The 13255-nt window shown below is 41.4% G+C and overlaps 1 protein-coding gene across 3 annotated transcripts in view; it reads left to right on the top strand.

Annotated features, from left to right (window-relative positions):
* Nucleotides 1–13255, top strand: part of LOC135090591 (stAR-related lipid transfer protein 3-like) — a 90837-nt gene that overhangs the window by 60464 nt on the left and 17118 nt on the right. For 2 of the 3 annotated variants that reach the window (XM_063987480.1, XM_063987479.1), the window contains exon 4: nt 11407–11667. The exons of the other annotated variant lie outside the window; for it this stretch is intronic. The gene's annotated coding sequence lies outside the window, so the exon portion shown is untranslated. The remainder of the gene's footprint in view (nt 1–11406; nt 11668–13255) is intronic. 3 annotated transcript variants of the gene reach the window in all.

The following is a 13255-nucleotide window of genomic DNA, read 5'->3' as shown; positions in this document are numbered from 1 at the left end:
CTCTCTCTCTCTCTCTCTCGTTCTCGTTCTCGCTCTCTCGACTTATGATCTTTCCAAATATTCATGACTTGCTTTTCCAAGTTTCTCTTTGGCCCTGGAAGCAACCGGAAATCCAGACCCAAAGCAGTGTTTCATTTCTGTTCGTCAGTTTTCCATTTCTGACATTCTTTTTTTATCCACTTTCTTTTTCCTATATTTTGGTATTTACCTGGATGTCTTCCTCTTGTTAGCTCGAAGTTCTAATGGCTGGTGGTGCGTCTAACACTTCCTTGCTTCCTTGTGCCTGCTTTTGTTATTCCCCACGTTAATTGCTTCGTTTCTTTCTTTTTTTTCACCTGTAGCTTTTAATTCATATTCCTCTTGGCTTTGTATGTGAACCCGTGCATTTAGTTATTAGTGAGAATTTGCTTTTTTTTTTTTTTTTTTTTTTTTGGCAGGTGTTCTCTTTACCTGTATATTTTTATCAGTGATCGATGTTTTTTCTAATGTTTTCTTATTTTATCATCGTCGTTCTTTGGCTGTTTACCTTCAACCTCAGTGAACGAAGTGAAGGGAGGGACGCAAAATGTTAGGAATGTGAAGGAACTGGAGAGGAAAGCGAAGGAAGGAGTGGTGAAATAACAGGAACCAGAAAGAGCAAGCGGAGCAAGGTGGAATAACGAAGCAGGAAGTAGGAAGAGGAGAGAGAAAAAAAAAAGGAGGAAAGATACAGAAATAATAACAATAAAAGATGAAAGGCTGAGTAAAAACGAGAGAAAAAATGCGGGAAGAAAAGATTGGGGAACGCAGAGTGAAGAGAAAATAGTGAAAGACAAGACAGAAAGAGGAAAAGAATGGACATAGAACGAAGAGCAAAAATAAGAGAAAGAGAGAAAGACACACTGCAAGAGAGAGAAACGCAAGGAGAGACGAAAGAGGAAAAGAAGCAGACAAGAAAAAAAAAAAAGGAAAAAGAAGAGGAATCATTCATTTTTAACCAGAAGCCTAAATATTTGTTCTTTTGATCATCTTTCCCTTATTCTTTTGTTCTTACCCTTCTCCCTTCCTCGTCCTCCTCCTTTTCTCTCTTCCCTATCCTTCGTTTGGCCAAAGAATGCCAACTTGAAGGGAAAAAAAGGAGCTTGTATGCTAAGAATGAATCCATAAGGCTAAAATCAAACCAATTAAAAAGTTGAGGAAGATTGTGGAGGGAGAGAAGGAGGGAAGGAATGAGAGGGAGAAAAGTGAGGGTTTATTTCTTCCTTCCTTCCTTTAGGCTATACGAAGAAAGATGCGGTACTAAATTATAACTGGAAAATCAGCCTTAGTTCTTCCATACGAGTTGAGCCTCCAGAGAGAGAGAGAGAGAGAGAGAGAGAGAGAGAGAGAGAGAGAGAGAGAGGGAGGTGGATGGCTAGTGGGTAGAGAAAGTGAGAGATGACGTGAATGGAAGCTAATTGGATCAGAGAGAGAGAGAGAGAGAGAGAGAGAGAGAGAGAGAGAGAGAGAGAGAGAGAGAGAAACATGCAGACACACAGAAACAGATCGCCATGAAGAATTTGACCCCAAAACTTCACTGTCACAACATGAACATATCTTGTATTAATATTTTTTTTTCTTTCCTCCCCTTTTCTTTAACTTAAGCAAATGAGATACAGAAGTTGAATATGCGCCAAGGTGAAGTTAGTGGCTCTTGTTCCTGCTCATACGAGTTTAAAAGTCCTTAATAAGTATGTAAATGAGGAGGAAGAGAAGGAGGAGGAGGAGGAGAGAGAGGTAGTGAGAAGGATGACTAGTGTAGATTTTCTCTCTCTCTCTCTCTCTCTCTCTCTCTCTCTCTCTCTCTCTCTCTCTCTCTCTCTCTCTCTCTCTCTCTCTCAGTTTTCCGCTCTATCTATTTCGTGATTTATAACGATGTGCTTTGATTTATGACGTCTATAGTAATTTTTCTTTATTTCTCTCTCTCTCTCTCTCTCTCTCTCTCTCTCTCTCTCTCTCTCTCTCTCTCTCTCTCTCTCTCTCTCTCTCTCTCTCTCTCTCTCTCTCTGCTTCCTTTAAAAATAATAAAATAATAGATAGATTCATTTATTTACTATTTTCACATTGACATTTACTCCAGTCAACAATTTTCCTTTATTTTCGAAGCATAGAGAGAGAGAGAGAGAGAGAGAGAGAGAGAGAGAGAGAGAGAGAGAGAGAGAGGTCGTGGACTCATTGCTTCGCTCACTCGTTTAATTGGCCGCGTGTTGTCTCCGAGACTTGGCGGATAAAGGTCTCCTCCTCCTCCTCCTCCTCCTCCTCCTCCTCCTCCTCCTCCTCCTCCTCCTCCTGCTTCAGTTTCCCTTGGTGTTTTATTGCTTCACCTTTCATCAAGTTTGTTTTCCTCTTTTCTTTTTTTCCTCCACTTATCCCTCATCACTTTCACCTTTCGTTTCACATCTCTCTCTCTCTCTCTCTCTCTCTCTCTCTCTCTCTCTCTCTCTCTCTCTCTCTCTCTCTCTCTCTCTCTCTCTCTCTCTAGACAACATAGAATACGGGAATCCAAGAATAAAGTGAATAAGGACAGCGTTAATGAAGAGGGTGACCAAGTAGGAGGATTAAGATGGACAGATAGGATTGGGATCGATCTTGACTTGAAGGGGATCAGGGGAGTATCAGTAATGGGGTTCAGTGCCTATAATATCGTCACTCGGCCAACGCTGGCAGAGTGAGAAGCATCAGGAACCATTACCAGAGTGGGTTCAGGGCTTTACAATTGGCTTGGATGTTTTTTTAATGGGATTCAATGGTTTTTTAAGGAGATTGAATGCTTCATTAAGGTTTAAAATAAGATTGAGTGACTTATAACGGATTAGAATGCTTTTATAATAGGGCCGAATGATTATTAAATGGTGTAATGCTCTATAATGGGATTGAATGCTTGATAATGGAATTTAGTGTTTTATAATGGGATCCAATACTTTATAATAGAATCAAACGCTTTTTAATAAGACTGAATACCTTATAATAAGCTTGAATGCTTTTATGATAGAGTTGAATGCCTTTTAATACAGTTCAGCACTATTATCGCCTCCACATCGTCTGTGATGAGGGATTCTGCAGTCTAAGCCGGGTCAGTCCGTCTATCTTCCGTCTCGGCTATCAATTATCCGTGAGGTCAATTGACGGCGCAGATAAGTCAATTAGGCGCTAATAACCAACCTGAGGGACGCCGGGACAAGTGATTAGAGGAGGAAGCGCTTAATTAGAAAGACTAACTGTTGGGGAGCTCGTTTTGATCTTCTGGTCTTGGTGCCTTTGCTAGTAAACACCAGAGAGAGAGAGAGAGAGAGAGAGAGAGAGAGAGAGAGAGAGAGAGAGAGAGAGAGGGGGGGGGAAATGGGGGATGCTTGATCTTCTCACCTTACCTTACTACACCTGCCTTCGCCATTAATTAACTAACACCTATCCTGTTTCCCACTTCTTCATCTCTTCTCTCCTCCTCTCTCCTTCTCTTCTCTCCTCCTCTCTTCTTCTCTTCTGTTTTTTTTTTCACTGATTTCTTTCGTGTCTACATCCTCCCTTCTTCCTCTTCATTATTCATGTGATTACTGCTTCTTTTTCCTCCTCCTCCTCCTCCTCCTCCTCCTCCTCCTCCTCCTCCTCCTCCTCCTCCTCCTCCTCCTCCTCTTCATCCTTCAACCTTTCATTACATTCTCACCTTCCTTTCTCCTTCACATTTCTCTATCCTTCCATTTCTCCTTTTTTTCTTCGCATTAATTTTTTTTTCCTCTTTCTCCATTCATTTTGTTACTTTTATTCCTGCTTGTCTTATTTTTTTCCCTCTGAGAGAGAAAATACAATATGGTGGTACAATGATCTCTTTTTTCCCTATTTTCCTATTTTCTGTTACTTTTTTCCTGTTTACGTCATTATCTTTTTTTCTATCTCCCTTCTTTCTGTTGTTTTTTGTCTTAATTTTACGTCATTATTTATCTTTCTTTCTTCTCTTTTCGGTATATTAATTTCTTTTTTCCTATCTCTTCTCTGTTTATCACTATTTCCCACTATTTACGTCATTATCTTCCCTTTTCTCCCCTATCCTCTTTATCTATTACTGTTTCCCCTTAGTTACGTTATTATCTTCCCTTTTTCTTCCTGTCTTCTCTTTCAACTGCTTTTTTTCCCTATTTGCGTCATTATTTCCCCTCTTTTCGGCTCCTTCCGGTATGTTGATCTCATTTTTAGCCTCCAATATCATTCTTTCTCTTTTCTATTATATTTTTTTCCTGTTTGTGTTATTATATTCATCTTTTTTTTCTCTATATCTTCTCTACCTGTTACTGTTTCCCCGTATCTACGCCATTATTTCCCCTCTTTTCGGCTCTTTCCGGTATATTGATCGGGTCCTTGTGTCCTGCATCAAAAATTCCATTGCTGAGAAGTTAAGGTTCCAATCATTCTTTCCTCGGATGAACCCAATAAAGTTTCCTCCAAGTCTCTCATGGGAGGATAACAGTTAATAAACTCACTCTGCTGTTTCCAGGCGCCTTTCCCTCCTCCCCTCCCTGTTTCCCTCTCTCTCTCTCTCTCTCTCTCTCTCTCTCTCTCTCTCTCTCTCTCTCTCTCTCTCTCTCTCTCTCTCTCTCTCTCTCTCTCTCAGGTTTGTATTGTTCTGTTTCTTCTTTTTTTCTGTTTACTTTTGTGTTTCTCTCCTTATTTGTTATTCTATCCTCCTCCTCCTTCTCCTTCTCCTCCTCCTCCTCCTCAGCATCATCATCATCATCATCATCATTATCATCATCATCATCATCATCATCCAGTTTTGACCTTCTCTATCCCATCCTTCCTCCTTTTGACTTAACCCTATTCTATCTTTCTCCTGTTATTTCTTCCCTCTATTCTTCCTCCTCCTCCTCCTCCTCCTGCTCCTCCTCCTCCAGTTTTGTCCCTCTGTATCCCATCCTTCATTTCTTAGATCATTTTTTTCTGTCTTCCTCCTCCTCCTCCTCCTCCTCCTCCTCCTCCTCCTCCTCCTGCTGTCACTCATCTTAGGCAATTTCCCAGAGGATGAGTGCGTGCTCAAAATATCAACATGTTTCCCTAACTAAGTGAAACTGATCACTGTAAACTTGCTCATCGAAGAGAGAGAGGGGGGAGAGAGGAGGGCGGGGGATGCATGAAGGAAAGGAGAGAAGAAAGGAGATAGTAAAGAGAGAGAGAGAGAGAGAGAGAGGGAGGGAAGAGAGACGGAGAGAGCGCGCGAGAGGAAAGGGGAGAGGGAGAGGGAGGGATGGAGAGTAACAGTGGAGGGAAGTGTTGACAAGGAGAGAGGCAGGTTGGGAGTGTTGTCAAGCAGAGAGAGGCAGAGAGAGAGAGAGAGAGAGAGAGAGAGAGAGAGGTTAGCAATGTTGCCAGGCCAGGGAGAAGAGAGGTGCAGGCAGACAGTGTTACCATACAAAAAAAAAGGGAAGGAAAAGTGTTACCAGGCATAGAGAGAAGGAGCAGAAGAGTTGCTAAGGAAGGAAAGAGACAGAGATAAAGAGGCGAGGATGTGTTGCAGAGAGAGAGAGAGAGAGAGAGAGAGAGAGAGAGAGAGAGAGAGAGACGAGGTTGTGTTGATGTGGTAGAGACAGGAAGGCAGGGTAACCAAAGGGAGCATGATTTTATAATTGGTCTTAATTCACCCACAATTAAATATGTGTCTAGACTGGGCGATCCACTTGCGACGTCCTGCAGGCTTAACTTGTGGCTTCCTGTCTGTTAGTAATTAGATGTTGTAATATTAACTTTTTCAATTCTATGTGACGTGTTTCCTTAATCGTTCTGAGGCTTTTTTTTTTCAGCAGCCACTTTTGATCACCACGCTGGCTAAATATTTGGATAATCTACTCTTTTCGTTCCCTTTAATTTCTTACACGTGCTGTCAAAGATTTTATACAGTGCCTCTAGTATTGTGCTTAGTATTGTACAGTATAGTGCTTAATATAGTACCGTGTTGTAGTATTGTGTTAGATATCGCAGTAAAAGGGTTAAAGAACTTTTTATTTTATCTTTTCTATTTGGTAAGATTTTTTTTTTTTTATTGCTCTTTTAGTGTGTCATGTTCATTGAGGAGATTGGATTTTGTTGGGCCATTGTTCTAATTTAAATTCTGATGTTGATTGCTACGTAATGTTGTGGTCGATTTACTAACTAACTCTGTATGTCTGTATTTACTGTCTGTGTGTTTGTATGTGTGTTATGTTTTGTCAGTGTGTCTAGTTCATGTCTCTGTCTTTTTTTTTTTTCTTTTATGCATGTATGTATGTATGTATGTATGTATGTATGTATGTATGTATATCTGTGTTTGTCTTTTTGCCTATGGGTCTGTCTTTATGCATGTTTGTATGTATGTATGCATGTATGTATGGTTATCTTCTTGTCTGTCTATCTGTATGTAGGTATGTACGAGTCTCTCTCTCTCTCTCTCTCTCTCTCTCTCTCTCTCTCTCTCTCTCTCTCTCTCTCTCTCTCTCTCTGCCAATTTGTACAGTTTTCCTTGTTTTTCCTCAAAGTTCGCGCCTTCCCCGCCTCTCAGTACAGCGCCGCGCCCCTCAACACACTAAGGCTTCGTTCACTGCTTCGCTTCGTTTCGTTCTAGAATTTATCGAATTAACCCTTTGTTTATCTTGCTCTGCGGGACTGTTTTCTTTCGCTTTATTTCACTCGTGTTCCCTTTACGCCTCGCTTTTGTTTCTTATTTCTGAGGTTTCTTGTTTTTTTTTTTCTCTGCTTTCACATGATTTTTTTTCTCTCTATTTAGCTTTTTATTGTATTTTTTTGTTCATATGTTCATGCTGAGTTTTGATAATGTTTTATTCTCTCTCTCTCTCTCTCTCTCTCTCTCTCTCTCTCTCTCTCTCTCTCTCTCTCTCTCTCTCTCTCTCTCTCTCTCTCTCTCTCTCATTTGACTGAGCTTCGCCGCTTATTTTTTTGCATATTATTTGGCTGTGCTTTTTCTCCTTTATCTAATCATTTCATTAATTTATCTATTTTTAGCATTTTACTTATTATCTTTTCATATGATTTATCTGTTCATTCCACTCTGCATCTCATTCATTCAGTCTTCTTAAATGTACATTAGAACATTGGCTGGGAACATCAAAACCACAACATTTAAATATCCACTCATCTATGCAGCAAAGGCAACACACACACACACACACACACACACACACACACACACACACACACACACACACACACACACACAGGTAGGCAGGGTAAAGTATACGTACACACAGATGAGAGAGAGAGAGAGAGAGAGAGAGAGAGAGAGAGAGAGAGAGAGAGAGAGAGAGAGAGAGAGAGAGAGAGAGAGAGGTGAGCGACAACTTTAAGGTAATTTCCCGGCATAATTTTCCAATAAATGGAGTATAAGTCTTATGAGCGGGGAAATATGGGAATCAGTCAGGTGTAAGAGGCGCAGTCCGTCACCGCCACCTGCACATTATACTGATGAAGGAAGATCAATGGTAGGTTTGCGCTATTGCCACACGTCCTCCTCTGCAGACTCCTGTAATAGAAGCAGTAGTGGTGGTGGTGGTGGTGGTAATTGTAGTAGTAGTAGTAGTAGGAGGAGGAGGAGGAGAAGGAGGAGGAGGAGGAGGAGGAGGAGGAGGAGGGGGAATGGTAGTATTAGGACTAATTGTTAAGATTAATAGTTTGAGGAAGAAGAGTTGAAGGAGGAAGAGGAGGAGCAGTAGAAGGAGGAAGAAGAAGTGGAAAAATAAGAAAAATAAGAGAAAAAGAACAAGAACAAGAAGATTAATAAAAGTAATTGTTGATGTAGGAAAAGAAGAGTGAGGAAAGAAGAATATTAATAGAGCAAGGATGAAGAAATAGTAGTAGTAGTAGTAACAGTAGCAGTATTAGCAGCAGTCAGCAGCAGCAATAGTAGTAGCAACAGCGGTAGTAGCAGTAGAAGTAACAACAATAGCAGCACTGTAGTAGCAATAGTAGAGTCTGTGTGGGAGTTAACGGGTCCTCTCTCTCTCTCTCTCTCTCTCTCTCTCTCTCTCTCTCTCTCTCTCTCTCTCTCTCTCTCTCCTCATCTCTCTCTCTCTCTCTCTCTCTCTCTCTCTCTCTCTCTCTCCCCGTGTAATTACCTCTGCGTGTTTCCTGCAAGTGTTTCCTTTGTACAGCGTGTCATTAGTAAGTCTGTGCTTTCTGGAATGTGCTGATTATGTGCTTGGCTGGTGCTTGCATGGTGTGTGAGAGAGAGAGAGAGAGAGAGAGAGAGAGAGAGAGAGGGGGGGGGAGTGTAGAGTAGGAGGGAAGCGTGTGAGCGAGAGCGAAAGTGAGGAGAGAGAAAGCACTTAGTGGGATGCTCTCTCTCTCTCTCTCTCTCTCTCTCTCTCTCTCTCTCTCTCTCTCACTCTCTCTCTCTCTCTCTCTCTCTCTCTCTCTCTCTCTCATTATGTCCATTTTTCTTCATAATCTTACGTTTTCATAATTTTTTCCCTCTTCTCAGCCTGGTTTTCTTCCTCACCTCTCTCTCTCTCTCTCTCTCTCTCTCTCTCTCTTCTCTCTCTCTCTCTCTCTCTCTCACTCTCTCTCTCTCTCTCTCTCTCTCTCTCTCTCTCTCTCTCTCTCTGCGCCTCATGTCTGCTTTCTTTCTTTCCTCCAGTTCCCTTCCCCGAGTGAGTGTTATCTTCCTCCATTTCTTCTTTCTTCCTCACTCAATTTCCTCCTCTATCCAACTTAATCTAAAGAATCCGCTTAATTTTGTTCGAAGCTGAAAATTGGCTCACTCTCCCTTCCTCCTCTCCCTCTCCCTGAGCGACATTCTCTCTCTCTCTCTCTCTCTCCTCTCATCTCTCTCTCTCTCTCCTCTCTCTCTCTCTCTCTCTCTCTCTCTCTCTCTCTCTCTCTCTCATCATCCCATCTGTTTCGCTCCTATCTTTAGAGACAGAGAGAGAGAGAGAGAGTCAGACTAGGGAGAGAAAAAAATATATAGAAAAATAAGGAAATGGATACAAGGATTGGAGGGAGAGGAGAGAGAGGGTGAAGGGAGGGAGGGAGGGAGGGAGGGAGGAAAGAGGAAGGAAGGAAGGAAGGAAGGATGGGGAGGAAAAAGAGGGCAGCGTTTGACTGACACCTCATCAAACTTAACCATCATCCTGTCACTCACTGATTCCAAACCTTCATAATGGCGGCCACATTTCAATATTTTCCACTAGATGGCGCTGACTTGCATTAATATCCCAAGAGTCTGAGGCCCGTGTCCTTAAACTGCATTTATTTTTTAACAGGCTGTAATGGAAGTTATTGAGGCTTTCAGGGTGAATTTAGTCAGTCCATCTATAGTTTTAAACGACCTTAGTAATAATATATGTGGTCTTTAACCCTTTGACTGCCGCTTGTTACATCTTTCCTTAGTTACGAATCACTCAAAGACATCTTTACTTGCTCCAGTCACATCCAATCTTAGAACTGGGAAGAAATTGCTAAATGTATTTTATTTTTTTTTCATTGTTAACTTTCCTGTAGATGCTTATAAAGACTTCACACATTGTTGTTGGTGCTGCTAATTGTTTCGCGTCGCAGTGAAAGGGTTAAAAGTAGTTACTCGTGTGTTTATCAATAACTTCAGCAACTAGTAATGCAAGTTATTGAGGCTTTCGGATTTTTTTTTTTTTTTTTTTCATTTACGTAAGGGGGTCACTGGCCAAAGAAAGTAAAAAAGAGGGAAAAAAAATCCCACTGAGATGCCAACCCAAAAGAAATGTCAAAAGAATCATTGAAAATTGAAGGATAAGTGTGGCTTCAGCATTATTATCAGTGAAAAAAAAAAGACATCTATGAAGACCTGGCTAATCATCTATGTGGTTTTTGAAAAGGATTAATTTTAACCGCTAGTAATGGAAGTTATTGAGGCTTTCAGGGGTGTTTGAATTAATATAGGTGTAACTGAACGAGTCTTCTGCATTATCAGTGGCAAAAGCACCTATGAAAATGTGACCAATCATCTTTGTGGCCTTTGAAATAGTCGATAAGAGGGAACAAAGCGTTAATGAATACAGAATAACGTGTTTATGAATACGGCCCTTAGCTTCCCTCAGTATTTTAATCGTGTAATGGCTGTACAAATTTCTGATAGTCGTCATATCGTTACCTGAATATTGGCTTGTTAACAATTTAGTTACTAATAAGACAATTATGATATGTTAAATGTTAGTATCGTAAATTCAATATATATATGAGTGAATGGGATTGACACTCGCAAAAATAAGACTGAAAACTTGATAATGAGTACCTGCATGATGGTGATGGGCTTTGTTGTTAATTAAAGGTGATAGGCCTAAATTTGGCTGTAGTTCTGATTTATTCTCGTGAAAAATGGGTTATGTTTACTGGCATAGAGTGAGGAAAAGATTGTTGATGAAGGTGGGTATCCCTATTCTCTCTCTCTCTCTCTCTCTCTCTCTCTCTCTCTCTCTCTCTCTCTCTCTCTCTCTCTCTCTCTCTCTCTCTCTCTCTCTCTCTCTCTCTCTCTCTCTCTCTCTCTCTCTAAACGACAAACCTCGAATCCATATGACGTTTTAAAATAAGCGAATATAACACGCAGTTGTAAGAGAGAGAGAGAGAGAGAGAGAGAGAGAACAAAAAAAAAAACATAAGACACCAGCAAAATACAACCCAAACTCATGAAAAAAGAAATCAAACCAATAAACAAACAAACAAACAAACAAACAAACAAAAAACACCACATCCATCCCCACCTTAGCCAAAATAAATAAAGCTGAGAACCACGTACGCGCGAACATAATTACTCCTGAACACGTAATGAGGAAACTAAGACCCGAGTCACAGCTTCCTTATGCGTGATTAATTCAATTAGAAACCCGGCAGTCAAGGCAACTCCCCAGTGAGCCTCGCAGTGAGTAATTAAATACAAGAATTTGACAAGGAACAAATCGCTTGATCGTCCTACGCGGCCCTACACGAGGGAGAGGAGGAGGAAGAGAAGGAAGAAGCGGAGAGGAGGTAGGAGAAATAAATGACTAGTGGGAGTAAGAGGAGAGGAGTAGGAAGAGAAGGTTAATGATGTGAAGGAAGGAGAGAATGCTGATGAGGAAGGAAGGAGAGAAAGAAGCGGAGAGAAGGATGATGATGTGAAGAAATAAACTAGAGGTAGAAGATAAAGAGGAGGAGGAAGTAGAAAGAGATGGAAGAGAAGTAGGCGGTGGAGAAAGAGGAGGAAGAGGAGGACGGTGGGCAGGAATAAAGGGAGACGAGAGCGAGGAGAAAAAAAGAGAGAAGAGGAACGAAGCTTGATTAATTAACTGATTCAAGGGCGGCGGAACAAGGAAGAGGAAGAGGAGCAAGTGTAGGCGTAGGAAGAAAGGAAAGAAAAAAAGGGACAAAAGCACTAAATAATATATCAAATTATCTCACTCACAGCAAACTCGAAACACGAAGCGCTGAAGTCCCGAGTCCTTGCTTCGAAACCTGCGTGAATAAGGGATCAAAGAGGCGATTCGGAACCACCAATGAAGCTCCGAAGCCACGAGTCTTCATCACGTGGTTGGGATTCGGGAACTAGCCAGCGCACTCAAGGCAGACTGACGGCGAAGAGCGGTGGTCTTGGTGGCTGGGTCCTGTTGGCTGTCTGGTGGCCCTGCTGCTTGCGAGGGATACGAAGGGTGACGTGAGTGGTGTGAGGTGAGTCCTTGAGGTGATGGTGGTGGTGATAATGGTGTTATGATTGTGATGGTGGTGGTGATAATGGTGTTATGATTGTGATGGTGGTGGTGATAATGGTGTTATGATTGTGATGGTGGTGGTGATAATGGTGTTATGATTGTGATGGTGGTGGTGATAATGGTGTTATGATTGTGATGGTGGCGATTGTGATAATGATGGTAGTGGTGAGATTTTATAAGATAATGATGGTAATAATGGATATTTTAACTTAATGATGGTAGTGATGAATTTTTATAGGGATTTGTCAAGGAATTATCGTTTTTTTCACTCGTTTTCTATATCAAGACTACATGCTCGTTTTGTTTCCTAGGTTTCCGTTTTATTGAATGGTGAAGTTTACTATTACCTGCATTTACATCTTGGTGGTTTAATTAATATTGAAGTGTGTCTGTAACAAGCGAGGGGTGTTTGAGTTTTTTCATTTACACTGGAAATTAATTGTACTCCGTTGTTTGATTATTGTTAATCATTCAGGTGCACTTGTAGATGTTAGGTAGGGATCATTTAAAGGCTTAATGATCCTTAGCTACTAACAATCGTATGATGATGAATTGCCGTGGGGGTAGTTCAAGTTGTTAGGATGCAGAGCACTTGACCTTCATCGTAGTTCAATTCGCAACCAGAATAGGGTTTTATTTATTTTTTTCATTCTACGAATATATTACCGTTGATTATCCATAACGACTTAACAACCCCTAATGCGAAAGATTGAATGGTACTGTAGTAGTTGTAACGTAGAACTGAATAGCGTGATAGATACGTGGTGATAAGACGTATTGCATTAAGTGGTAATTAAGACAATGGGTGTGGTAGCAGTGTGGTGGTTAAATGGTCGTATGGTAGTTAATTGGGGGGTTAAATGCTTGTGGTAGTTAATTGGGGTTAAATAGTCGTGTGATTGTTAATTGGAGGGCTAAATGGTCGTGTGGTTAAATGGTGATTCAAATGGTCGTGTGGTAGTTAAATGATGGTTCAAATGGTCGTGTGGTAGTTAAATGGTGGTTCAAATGGTCGTGTGCAAGGAGTGAAGTGATTTTGATATTGAAGTGGTAGTAAAGTAAGATATTAAGGCTGAATGGATGTGGCAGTTGATATTAATGTTGGTATGGTAGTTAGTTCACGGTCCTTTGTCTTAACACCAAACAATTCCTCCATTCCAGGTTAGTATAGAAAGTTTACATAATTACTCTTGGTTAATTTGTTTCCTTCCCTAACTAAAGGAAAAATACGAGAATCATGTATACAGACTTGTACATACATAACGTACATGGGTGCGTTAGTAGAGGGCGCGCCAACGAGCCGGTGGCAACGAGAGAGAGAGAGAGAGAGAGAGAGAGAGAGAGAGAGAGAGAGAGAGAGAGAGAGAGAGAGTGGGGGGCCGGGGTGTTGTCGAGGGCGGGGAACGCTGGCCCCCTTGACCTGCCCAATTTGGTTGAGTGAGTGCTGAAGCTGGCGGAGGGAGAGGGAGAGAGGGGGGAGGGAAAGGTAAGGAGTGAGGGAGGCGGAAGGGGAGTGGGGAGTGGGGAGACTGAGGGAAAACAGGAAA

Source organism: Scylla paramamosain, chromosome 35 (genome assembly GCF_035594125.1).
Source record: "Scylla paramamosain isolate STU-SP2022 chromosome 35, ASM3559412v1, whole genome shotgun sequence".
Taxonomy (NCBI): domain Eukaryota; kingdom Metazoa; phylum Arthropoda; class Malacostraca; order Decapoda; family Portunidae; genus Scylla; species Scylla paramamosain.
Note: the sequence above shows the minus strand (reverse complement) of the source record. Positions and strands in the feature narration are given on the sequence as shown.